The 11,610-nt window shown below is 42.8% G+C and overlaps 1 pseudogene; it reads left to right on the forward strand.

The window, feature by feature from the left end:
- Window positions 1-9,038: 9,038 nt before the first annotated feature.
- LOC148040296 (importin subunit beta-1 pseudogene) lies at window positions 9,039-10,405 on the forward strand (annotated as a pseudogene).
- The last annotated feature ends 1,205 nt before the right edge of the window (window positions 10,406-11,610 follow it).

The raw sequence follows: 11,610 nt of genomic DNA on the forward strand, positions 1-11,610 counted from the left end.
CTGTTGGTCAAATGGTTGAACACGGCTTGCAGGTCAGATTTAATCCTCATGGATGCTTTGTTGAGGATATGAAAAATAAAGGTCGCTTGATAGCAAAAGGAAAGAAGAAGGGCAGAATGTTTACATTGGATGCAGACATGCCTGAATTGAGTGCAGCAATGTTTGCACATGGGACCGGTGTAGTTGCAGATATTGATATTTGGCATAAACGCATTGGTCATGTTAATGTACAGCAACTTAAATCAATGCAGGCCCAAAATATTATTGCAGGATTGCCTAAATTCAAGGTTGCAGAAATACATAAGGTATGTGAAGCCTGTCAGTTTGGAAAGCAGGCAAGGAAACCATTTCCTAGACATGTTCAAGAGAGTAAAAAGCCATTGGAATTAATCCACTCTGATGTGTGGACTACTAAACTGCATCTCTTGGAGGCTGTCATTATTTTGTCACTTTTATTGATGACTATAGCAGAAAAGTTTGGGTGTATTTTATGAAAAAGAAAAGTGAAGTTTTTGGGCATTTCAAAACTCTTAAAGCTATGGTTGAAAAAGAAATAGGTTTGCAAATAAAATGCCTAAGGTCAGATGGAGGGGGAGAGTACCTCTCAAATGAGTTTGCAAGGTTCCTACAGGAGCATGGCATAAAGCAGCAATATTCATGCAGTCATACCCCACAACAAAATGGAATTGCAGAAAGGAAAAATAGCCATATTGGAGAGGTATCTCGTGCCATGCTCAATGAAAAAGACTTGCCAGATTTTTACTGGGCTGAAGCAGTTGCTACAGCAGTCTACATAATGAACAGGACTCCCACTGCAGCAATACATGGGATGACTCCAGAGGAGAGGTATACTGGTAGGAAACCAGATATTTCTCATTTGAAAATTTTTGGTTGCATTGCTTATGTACATGTGCCAGATGAGTTGAGATCCAAGTTGGATCCAAAAGCTGAGAAGTGCATCTTTATTGGTTACTCTCTGCAGCAAAAAGGGTATAGATGCTATAACCCTTCTACTCGTAAGTTTACAGTGAGCAGAGATATTGTTTTTGATGAGATGAGTAGCTGGTATAAACCAGTAAATGTGATTGATGATGTAGATGCACAAAACAGTAATGCTGCACAGAATTCACAGCAGCAGTCACAAAATATTAGTGGACCTGGAGCGTCCTCTAGCAGTGGTTCACATTCTTCGCCATGGACAGGCAGATTGAGATCAGGAGAATCTTCTCAAGGCAGTGCAAATAGTGGTATGCAGGTATCACGAAAAGGAAAAGAGAAGGTAGATCAGCCCATGTTTGATGTGAATGCAGGTCACTCTTATGTGGATGGTGAATCCAGTGGCTCAGAATAGAGCATTGATGATGAGTTGGGTATTCCTTCTATTGTTACACCTGGAGTAAGGAAGACCAGGGATGTTTTGAGAGCACCTGGGAGTGAACCTACTTTGTGCAGGTCTACGAGAGCTAGGTATCCTGTGGATAGGCTGAAATATGATGGATTTACAGCCATTCACTATGCATATATGGTCAAAGTGATACAGGAACCAGAACCCACTTCTTTTGAGCAAGCCATGGGAAAAGAAAAATGGGAGAAAGCCATGGATGAAGAAATGGATGCCTTGGAAGCAAATGCTACATGGGAATTGGTACCTTTGCCTAAAGGTAAGAATGCAATTGGCTGTAAGTGGGTTTATAAGGTGAAGCACAATGCAGATGGTTCTGTGAACAGATACAAGGCAAGATTAGTAGTCAAGGGGTATGCACAAACATATGGCATTGACTATGAAGAAACATTCAGTCCGGTTGCAAGGATGGGAACCGTAAGAGCAGTCATTGCTATGGCTGGATCAAAGGGATGGTCTTTACATCAGATGGATGTAAAGAATGCCTTCTTGCATGGTGATTTGCAAGAAGAGGTCTATATGGAGCAGCCACCAGGTTATGTGCATGCTGTTCATCCTGAGTTTGTTTGCAGGTTGAAGAAAGCCTTGTATGGCTTGAAGCAAGCACCTAGAGCATGGTCTGACAAGATAGGATAGTATCTTGTCACTATTGGCTTTCAGATTTCCAAGGTAGATTTCTCACTTTATGTGAGAAAAACAGAGAAAGGTATTATGCTACTAGTCATTTATGTTGATGATTTGATTATGACAGGTGATAGTGATGAAGATATCCTTCATGTGAAAATGCTATTGAAGCAGAAGTTTGAGATGAAGGATTTGGGAGAGCTGCGTTATTTCTTGGGCATTGAGGTGATTAGATCACCAAGTGGGATACAACTCTTACAGAGGCAGTATGGATTGGACATGCTGTCCAAATATGGGATGACAGGCTGTAAGCCTATTTCAGTTCCTTTGGAGCAGAATGTGAAGCTGAGCGTAGATGCAGGTGAGCTTCTGGAAGACCCTACTATGTACAGACACACAGTAGGAAGCTTGATTTATATGACTATTACCAGGCCAGATTTGAGCTATGCTGTTGGATTGGTAAGTCAGTTTATGCAGGCTCCAAGGAAACCGCATTTGGATGCGGCTAGACGCATACTCAAGTATGTGAAGTCCACATTGCAGTATGGACTATTTTATGAGACTGGGGTTCAGATACAGTTGCATGGATACACTGATGCTGATTGGGCTGGTAGCATTTCTGATAGACGATCTACCAGTGGATATGTGTTCTCTTTTGGGAGTGCTGCAGTCACTTGGAGTAGCAAGAAACAGCCTACAGTTGCCTTATCCAGCACAAAGGCTGAGTACAGGGGCGCATCAATGGCTGCATGTGAGGTAGCTTGGTTGCATAAGCTACTTTATGATATGCATCAGCCTACAGATGGGCCAATTGTTATTTATTGTGACAACATGAGCAGTATACACTTGGCAAATAACCCAGTCTATCATGCTAGAACAAAGCACATTGAGGTGCATTATCACTATGTGCGAGAAAGGGTTTTACTAGGTCTTATTGATCTAGTTTATGTCAGCACAGAGGATCAGGTAGTTGACATATTTACGAAGGCATTGGGCGTAGAGAAGCTGCGCAAGTTCAGAGACCTGCTTGGTGTGCAGGAATTGGGATTGAGCTCGCGGGGGAGTGTTGAGATATCGAGCTCCACTCGTGATATGCCAGGGTGACCGTTGTGCATTTATGTCACCGACTTGTCAGTTGTAGATGCGGTTGGTATACCGCCCATGAATAATAGCTACATGATAGCTATCCTTATCTACTCTAGTTCGTGGCTCAGTTAGTATGCCACCTTAGTTAGTTGAGTTTGGTTTGAGACCCATATATAGGGTTCTTCTATTTCTTTGTACTTGAGTTCTTTTGGCTTACACAACTAAGAAGAGGAAAACTGTTTTCAGCCTCTACCTCTGTGTGTATTCCCCCATTGTGCAAGCAAGAAAGCTACAAGTGAGACTCCTTCCTTCTCTCCCACAATCTTGACAAGGAGTCCTTGAGCTAAGGCCTGAAAGGATCTTAGATGTTAGGGAGAGACAATTAAGATCTAGAACCTTGAGAGAATGCCTCGTCCAGTGGAAAGATTATCCCGAAGAGGATGCCACTTGGATAGAAGAAGGTACTCTCAACCATCAATATCCCCAGTTTATCTCGAGATGAGGACATCTCGATTCCTCTAAGGGGGAGAGAATGTAACAAATCTAAATCTTATTGTGCGTGAATAGGGCTTTGGGTTAATTCTTTTTTTTAGATTAAGGCAATTTTTTTTTAATTACTCCTTCCTTCCCCCAGCCGACTGTCGAGCTGGGGGAGAGGGAGGGAAGCATGGGATACCAAGCTCTTGCTAGAGCTTGGAACAAGGAGGATCCATGCGAATGGAAACGTTTGAGGGGGAGGATTCCCTCCCCTCCCCTATTTAACCAGAAGGGGGGGCCTAGTGCTGGGGGGTACGAAGGATGGAAGAGGGTCGCCACAATAACGCTGCAATCGACGAGGGAGTGTGGAAGGACACGAGAGAGAGCGTTGAGGGCTGCCAAATGCTGCGCTACCGCCCTGCAATCTGTGGAAGGAGGGAGGGATAAGCCACCTCGTCGCGTCCGCCCAGACGAGGGTTGCCCTCCCAGCGCCGCCGCCTGCAGACTTTCACCCCCCCCCCCCACATGGCTCCTGACCCCCACAGAAGCTTCAAGAAGCTTCTAAGGGGGGGCTCCTCTAAGCCCCCCTTCCTATACCCTTCACTTACCCTTTCACCCCCCTCCCGGTTTTATCCCCTTTTACCCTTTCACACTCCGTCCCCCCCCCCGGTTTTTAAATCCTTAACCCCTTCCCCTGGAGCCACTAAACCCCCACCTCGTGTTTAAGCCAGCTTAGCCCCCACTCCCCTTGGCCTCAAAAACCACTAAACCCCCACCCTGTGTTTAAGCCACCTTAGCCCCCACTCCCCTTGGCCTCAAAAACCACTAAACCCCCCTCCGTGCTTTATAAGCCTTAAGGCCTTTCTCCCTTAAGCCCTTCCCTTGGATGGAACCCCCCAAAGAACTAAGGCTTCAAAAGTCTTATCCACCTTAACCCCCGTGTTTAACTTATTACCCCCTTCTTGTGCTTTTTACCCCCTTTCACCCTTCCCCTTTCCCCTTGGGTTGGAACTTGCCCCCGTGTGTCCAGAAAGCCCTTCAAGATCCTTTTTTTTAAATACCCTTTCAAGGCCCTTCATATGTTTGCGAAACCACACTTACACACTCCCTTTTTACCGTGAATATACCCCTATAGGGCCTTTTTAGGCTTTGTAAACCTTTCCCTCCCGAAGAAGCTAAGACCTTAAAGGTCTTATTACCCCCTTCTTGTGGTCAATCCCTTAATGACTCCTTGCCTCGAAAGAGAGAAGAAGAGTATTGAAGCGACGGTGGAATTTTGAAAATGAGTATAAAGCTGCCTTCACATTCGAAGGATTACAACTGCAATGCCGCCTAAGAATGTCCAAGGAGTAGCTGCGGGAGGGTCATCTCCCGATATCCATGTGGATATCTCACCCCAAAACTAGGTTTTTCCTTCTTGGTTTTATATCGGTTTTAATTCAATCATGCAAGATGAATTGTTAGGGATAAGATATATTTTGTCCTAGTTATTTACGAAGAAGGAATTTAGTTTAGTTGAACATGCAAAATGGATAAAGTATAAAACATGTTTTTCCTTCAAATAGCATTATGCATTGGAACGAATTACGAGCAAGATTATCTACCCACTATAGTAGTATATTTCGGTTAAATCGTGAAGGTATAAAAACTGCATCTTGCACCATTAACCCCTATTCTTTTTACAACGAATCATCTTAAAAGGTGAAATTCATGAAAGGTTTCTTACGTTGCTTAAACTCTAGGAAGTTATCATTGCTAACTGCATATCTTAGCAAGGAAAAGATTGTTTATTTGGCATGAGTTTTGTTCGCAAGGAAAAGGAAGATTAATTGAATTTACCTAACCTCAAAGTAATAAAGTTTAGGATTGAAAAATCAATTGTCACGTAGATAACAAATTGTGCCGAGGTGATCTCGATATTACCTTCTAAAAGTTAACCGAATTAATATAAACTTAGAAATACCTATGCTGCGAAATATTCATTGGGGATGAATTAAAAATCCAAGAAACATTTATACCTTAAATACTTGCCCACATTCTCGGATTGTAGAATCAGTAAATTGAAAATGTAAAAGAACTAGGGTTTGTCCCTGAGTTTCTTACAAAAATAATAATAAAATTAGGAAACCCTAAATCTGACAAACGTCAACTTAAAGAAACTGAAACGGATTGTTTTGTAACTCCATTATCGCATAGTATGATGCAAGACTTGCACGGCCAGTACGAAGACATATGGTCTTGTGATTGATTCACAAGGTGAAAGAATAAACTCCCGCATCAAGGATGGGGGATCCTTACGCAAGTTATCTTGCAGGAGGATGTATTCTTTGATGTCCTTCTAAGTAAGGAAGGTTAAAGAACGAAAACTAAAGTATCCAATGAACTTTAGGGTTGACCAAGTTGGGTTAATAGGGTACGCCCTAACCCAAAATAAAAAGGATCTTACCAAGTTGCAGAGCACCCCGGATCGAATGCTAGATATATTAAAAAGGAAAGATTCCTTCCTTAGCAATTTGCCAACAACAAGATCGATTAATGGAAATGTTTGTGCTTGCTAGAGATTTTAGAGCACTGTTTGATTTATGAATTACAAATTAAAAGAATATCTATACTTCAGGTTGAAGGCCTGAAGGGAGAGGCATCTTCAGTTACCCCCGACTGCATGCCTGACCCTAACCAAGGGGGTCGTTGACCGCGCCGGGTACATGGACCGAACCCGCCACGAGAGGTCTCTCCGTTGAGCACTACTTGGAGCAGGAGGACGCTTGGGTGCTAGGGGGGCTTTGGCTGTAAATCCCTCGCCTTCCGAGTCCTGCACAAGAGGCTAACGTGACTCGGGATTGGATCTCGAGGCCCGCATACTAGTCTACGGGCGGAAGCTTGGTATAGTGATCCCTGTGGATTGCTGGATAGCCTTCGGGCGGATTATGGATAAGCCTACGGGCGGATCTCCTTGTATTTCAAAGATAAATATGATGATATGTTGATAAAGAACTTGTTTTCTATTGTTTTTTATGTCACGTGATAAGATTACGTGAAGGAACCAGTGCTTAACGAATTAATTAAAGAAGCTGGTTGTTACATGTCTAACTAATGTGTTAGATAATTACTCAACTAAAACAAACCGAGGAAAGTGCGGAGGATGGGCCATGGGTCCATCCTACGGTTGGGTGGTCCCGGTTGGCCGGGAACTTTTCTCAAATCTCGAAGAATAGCAGGATGATCGTCAAAGGATACGAACAAAGCGTTGACCTAGAATTATGTCTTACCCGATTTACGTTGTTTTAGGGGAATGGAATGGGACTATGCCTTATGGCAGAGAGGTTGAGGTTTGCATCCCTCTCGTTTCCCATTCTCCTTGAACCAAGTGCAGCGTGAATCCGCTTCGGACATGGCGTTTCTGCGTAAAGTAGTTCGCTTGGGTCCAACGCTAGTTGCTATTAGGAAATGACCAATCAGGAAACCCTAATTCCAGTCGATCCTAAGTGGGAACGGCCAGAATACTTCCGCTACGTGGCAGACGTGAAAAGCCCTAGATCGCAAACCCCGTAACATTCCATGGGAGTGCCGGGCGGAGCTTTCTAGACATCCTTTCCAATGGACTGCTAAGACGTGTCCTGGATGACACTAGTGGACACGTTACACAAAAACTCTTACAACTTCGTCATTTTCTACTAAAATTATCTCATTTGATCCTCTATTCAAAACTTGGGATCCAATCACCTTGGAGATAGCTTTCAAAGCCATCATTGGCAAGCTTGGAGAGCTTGACAACTTGCTATGATAAATTTTAAGTAATTGTTTAATTATTTAAGCTTCCAAATATAATGAACAAGGCCTTGACTTTTTCCAAACTTCAATGGTCTTGAGTCCTTGGCTCTTCTAAGAAAGTTGTCCGCAACTTCAATTTCTATCTGCATAGTAAATCACAATAGTGTAAGATGTCAATGGATAAATATTCAATAATATTTATCTATAATGCATAACATACTCTAATATAAACCACGATGGATATCTTAGAATTATATTCCATACCTTTGGGTTTTCGTCTTCTTTAAGAAGACTATCATCATAAAGATTTATTGAACTTTTTGGTTTCTCCTTTAATGGTGGAGACTTCAGTTTCTCTTCATACCCCATGTCATTAATACTAAGTCTTTGCTGAATTTGTAAGAACTCTTCATCTATAGGTAGCCATGCCTTTTCATATTCCAAGATTTGATTAATACATGAATGCAAGGCTACAGAGTTGTCTTGAAAATTTTCTCCCTCAACATCAAGATTTGCTAGCAATTCCTATTCATAGCCTATAAAATTCTTATCATTTTGATCCCATGCTACAAGAATTGCTAAGCAGTAATCTTCTCTGAGATAAAAAAGGTGTTGAATATCATTTAGCAATACATATCTCTTTTTGTTGATGAGGTAACTAGGAAATGTTGGGACACATTCAAGAGGACATTGTCAAGTATTTTTTTGAAAACTGAAAAGCCCTAGTCAAATTGTAGTTAGGTTTGATTTCTACTAGTTTAGTTGTTTGCACGATTGTTTGTTTTATTGTTTTGTAATTGGATTTTTTGTGTTTGTTTAGCTTAGGATTTGTTTCTTTCATTTTGTTTGATTTGTGTGAAACTTGATAGCCTTGGTCGAGCTTGGTATTTTTTTGAACAGGACGAAGCTTGTGTTTGTTAATAGCTACTCAACATTGAGGAGCTAGGTATGTTTTCTTGTCGAGATTTTTGCACATCACGGGGATAATGGGTTCACGAGCACTTCACGTGGCACTTGTTGATGCATTGCACTCAAGGGTCGTCTCCTGTTCCTATCAAATATTTCCATGCCATGGGTTGGGATTATGCACATTTTGCACCATCGTTGAGCACTTGCACGGCATGAGGTCCACTGCAGCTATATGCAGTAAATTTTACATGCACGCGCACATTAGAGAGAACCTGTCTGAGCACACACATTTCTTGCACGCACCATTTGGGATGTTCATCACAAAGTTAGGAACCTCTGGTTGAGAGTGTAAGGTGGTTGGGTGAGTTAGAGGGTCGTGAAGGACGCCATCAATTGTGAGAAGGGTTGTTCATATTTGGTCAACATCTTGAGGACCATCATTTTCTAGAGTGATTGTGAGATTTTTTGGATGGGTGGAGTGGAGTATATCATATCTTTTTTATGAGAGTTGAGAGGTGAAGATAAGGATTTTTAATTAGTTAAGGAATTGTGTTTCCATCTTGCATGACGCACAATCACCTCTAGATAGGCTAGGCACAAATATCTTCAGTGCATCCATATTTTTTGTGTGAGCATTTTTTGAATGGTAGTATGTCATGGATTTGATTTATTGCATGCTTTATCAAATCATGTATAGTTGTGCACGGAGTTCCCTTCCAAATCATATTTCTGCTAGGGCACATTGCGTGAAAATACAAAAATTCCAAGAATGGTTTCGCTCCTAGCATTAAAGAAAGATGCAGCTTTGTACGATGAGGCTTTAGTTAGGACGAAGCTTCAAGTGCTTTGGGTACGAGGCAAGGAAGGTATTGTGCAGGATATGTTGTTCTCCCTCAGGACTGACTTGGTTCGCAATCTTGGCAATATGTGCAACCCAAAGCTGAACATGGGAAGTTTCAGGTTCCTGAAGTTATTCAAGATTACATTGATGAAGTTCGCGATCACCTCAAGGGCAGTTAGAGAGGATGACGTGTCAAACGCACTTCAAGCAATAGAGTTTTGGAGTTCTATCTATGACGAAGAGATTGAACTGCAAGAGCAGTATGGTGGAGAGTATCAAGAGGACTCAGAGGTGTCCTCATCTCAGTTTATTAAGCAGGCACTGCCTGCAGTTGTTCCCTTGCTTTTGGAAACACTTACTAAGCAAGAAGAGGACCAGCTGCAGGATGAAGGAGCTTGGAATCTAGCAATGGCTGGAGGTACATGCTTGGGTTTAGCTGCACGGACTGTAGGGAATGACATAGTGCCACTGGTGATGCACTTTGTTCAGGAGAATGTTTCTAAACCTGACTGGAGGTGTAGAGAGGCTGCCACCTATGCCTTTGGCTCCATTCTGGAAGGCCCTTTAGTGGATACCGTGGTACCGCTTGTCAATGCTGCAATCAGTTTCCTTCTGAATGCGCTGAAGGATGACAATAATCATGTGAAAGATACAACTGCTTGGTCTCTTAGTAGAATCTTTGAATTTTTACACGATCCAAGTGTGAAGGCACCTCTGGTTTCAGCCTCTAATCTTCCTGTTATTTTGACAGTGCTATTGGAGAGCATCAAAGATGCTCCAAATGTGGCTGAAAAAGTATGTGGTGCAATATACTTCCTTGCACAAGGGCTATGAGGATGTTGGTGGGACTTCTTCTCCTCTCTCCCCTTTCTTCCAAAACCGATAGAGAAGATGCAGATGAGTCTCGACTTCGGATTTTTGCCTACAAGACATTGAATGAGGTAGTAAGATGTTCAACCAATGAGACTGCTCCCGTTGTCATGCACCTCATACCTGTCATCATGCAAAAGCTTGGTCAGACCTTGGAGATACCTATCCTGTCCTTGGAGGATCGTGAGAAACATAATGAGCTCCAAGCTCTTCTGTGTGGAGTGCCGCTTCCTTCTGGCCTTGTTGAGAATGCATCTCTATATTCAGCAAAAGTGTCTTGCTCCTCACAATATGACAATCGTTGGGCTATCGCAGACTTGAGAACTGCAGAGCTGCTATATCACATCTCTTCAGGAGCCTACAGACTGCTCAATTGCAATTTGGAAGCCTGCCAGAACAAAAGAGTTATTGATTTTCCAAACTGAAGCCTCTGAGTGGTTTACGCTTGGGTCTTGCTTCTGCTACAGGGAGACACTGTGCCTTGCCTGAGGTCTTGTCTGGTTACTGTGTGGACAAAGCATGCTTTTTTATGTTAGCAGTGAATTTCTGTGGAGAAGCACTGACTTACCGTAACTGCTCTTAGAGCTCAATCACAGTACTACATGCTCTGTGATCTATGGGTACATGTTTCAAAGGAATGATGCATTGCGGATCTTTTGGAACTTTCAAGAAGTTTGTTTGCACTAGCGAAGGGAGTTGTGAACAAGGTCCGAGGTTCATCTAAAACTGCCAAATCTGCCTATGAAGAGGAGCCGCAGAGAAGCTCCGGCATAGCTACTCAACATCGAGCTGGATTTGTTTAAACTCTTGCCATCTGAGAATACATACTTTGGCTTCATCGATGATGCCAGACGTTTTTTTGCTTTCTTGTCTTGTAGTGATGGCCGCATGGCCTCAATGACAGACGAACAGAACGGACGGCACAGAGAGACATGGCAGGAGACATCGAAAGCTTGCTGCGCGAGGGAAGTACTGCATTCTAGTTTCTTGCATGACAAGGAGGAGCCAAGCTCCGACAATAAAGCTCCGACAATCTTTATTGACCTGAAGTGCTTATTTGTCGAAGCCTTCTGAGGTGGATGTCCGCATCAGAAGGTGGCGAGTCAAGCCGATTTGGAAGTCATGCAGTAAAAGATAGCAGCCGAAGATGTAACGGAAGGAGATGCAGAAGGTCGGGAAGACAGAATAGCAGAAAAAGAAGAAAAGGTGAGATGCAAGGTGACGAGTGGAGAGAAAAATACAACGACAAAGCAGAAGATGAAGGCGTAGCCGAAAGGGGAGGACGAGCTTTGAAGATGAAGCCAAGAGGAGAGAAGATTAGCAAGCTCGGACACGACAACATAGATGTAGAGGTCGGAAGAGCGACAACGAAGCCACAGGAAGAGACGAAGAGACGAGTGTAAAGACGACGGTGATAAGCATAACTTGTGTGCAAAAGTCTCAAAGCAGAAGGATGAGAAGACGAAGAAGTGAGTCGACAGAATCGGCGAAGAGGCACACAGGAGATCTGCTGAGAAGATGGTGAAGAGATGAACAAAAACAAAAAGCTAACCGTTCAGCAAGAATAGCGTTAACTTAACGCATCAAGTAAAAGCCTTAAAGGTTTTAAAGTTTCCTAAGTTTTAAATTG

This window comes from Lygodium microphyllum, chromosome 2, assembly GCF_053477565.2.
Source record: "Lygodium microphyllum isolate KBCC chromosome 2, Lygodium_microphyllum_v1.1.10, whole genome shotgun sequence".
Lineage (NCBI taxonomy): Eukaryota > Viridiplantae > Streptophyta > Polypodiopsida > Schizaeales > Lygodiaceae > Lygodium > Lygodium microphyllum.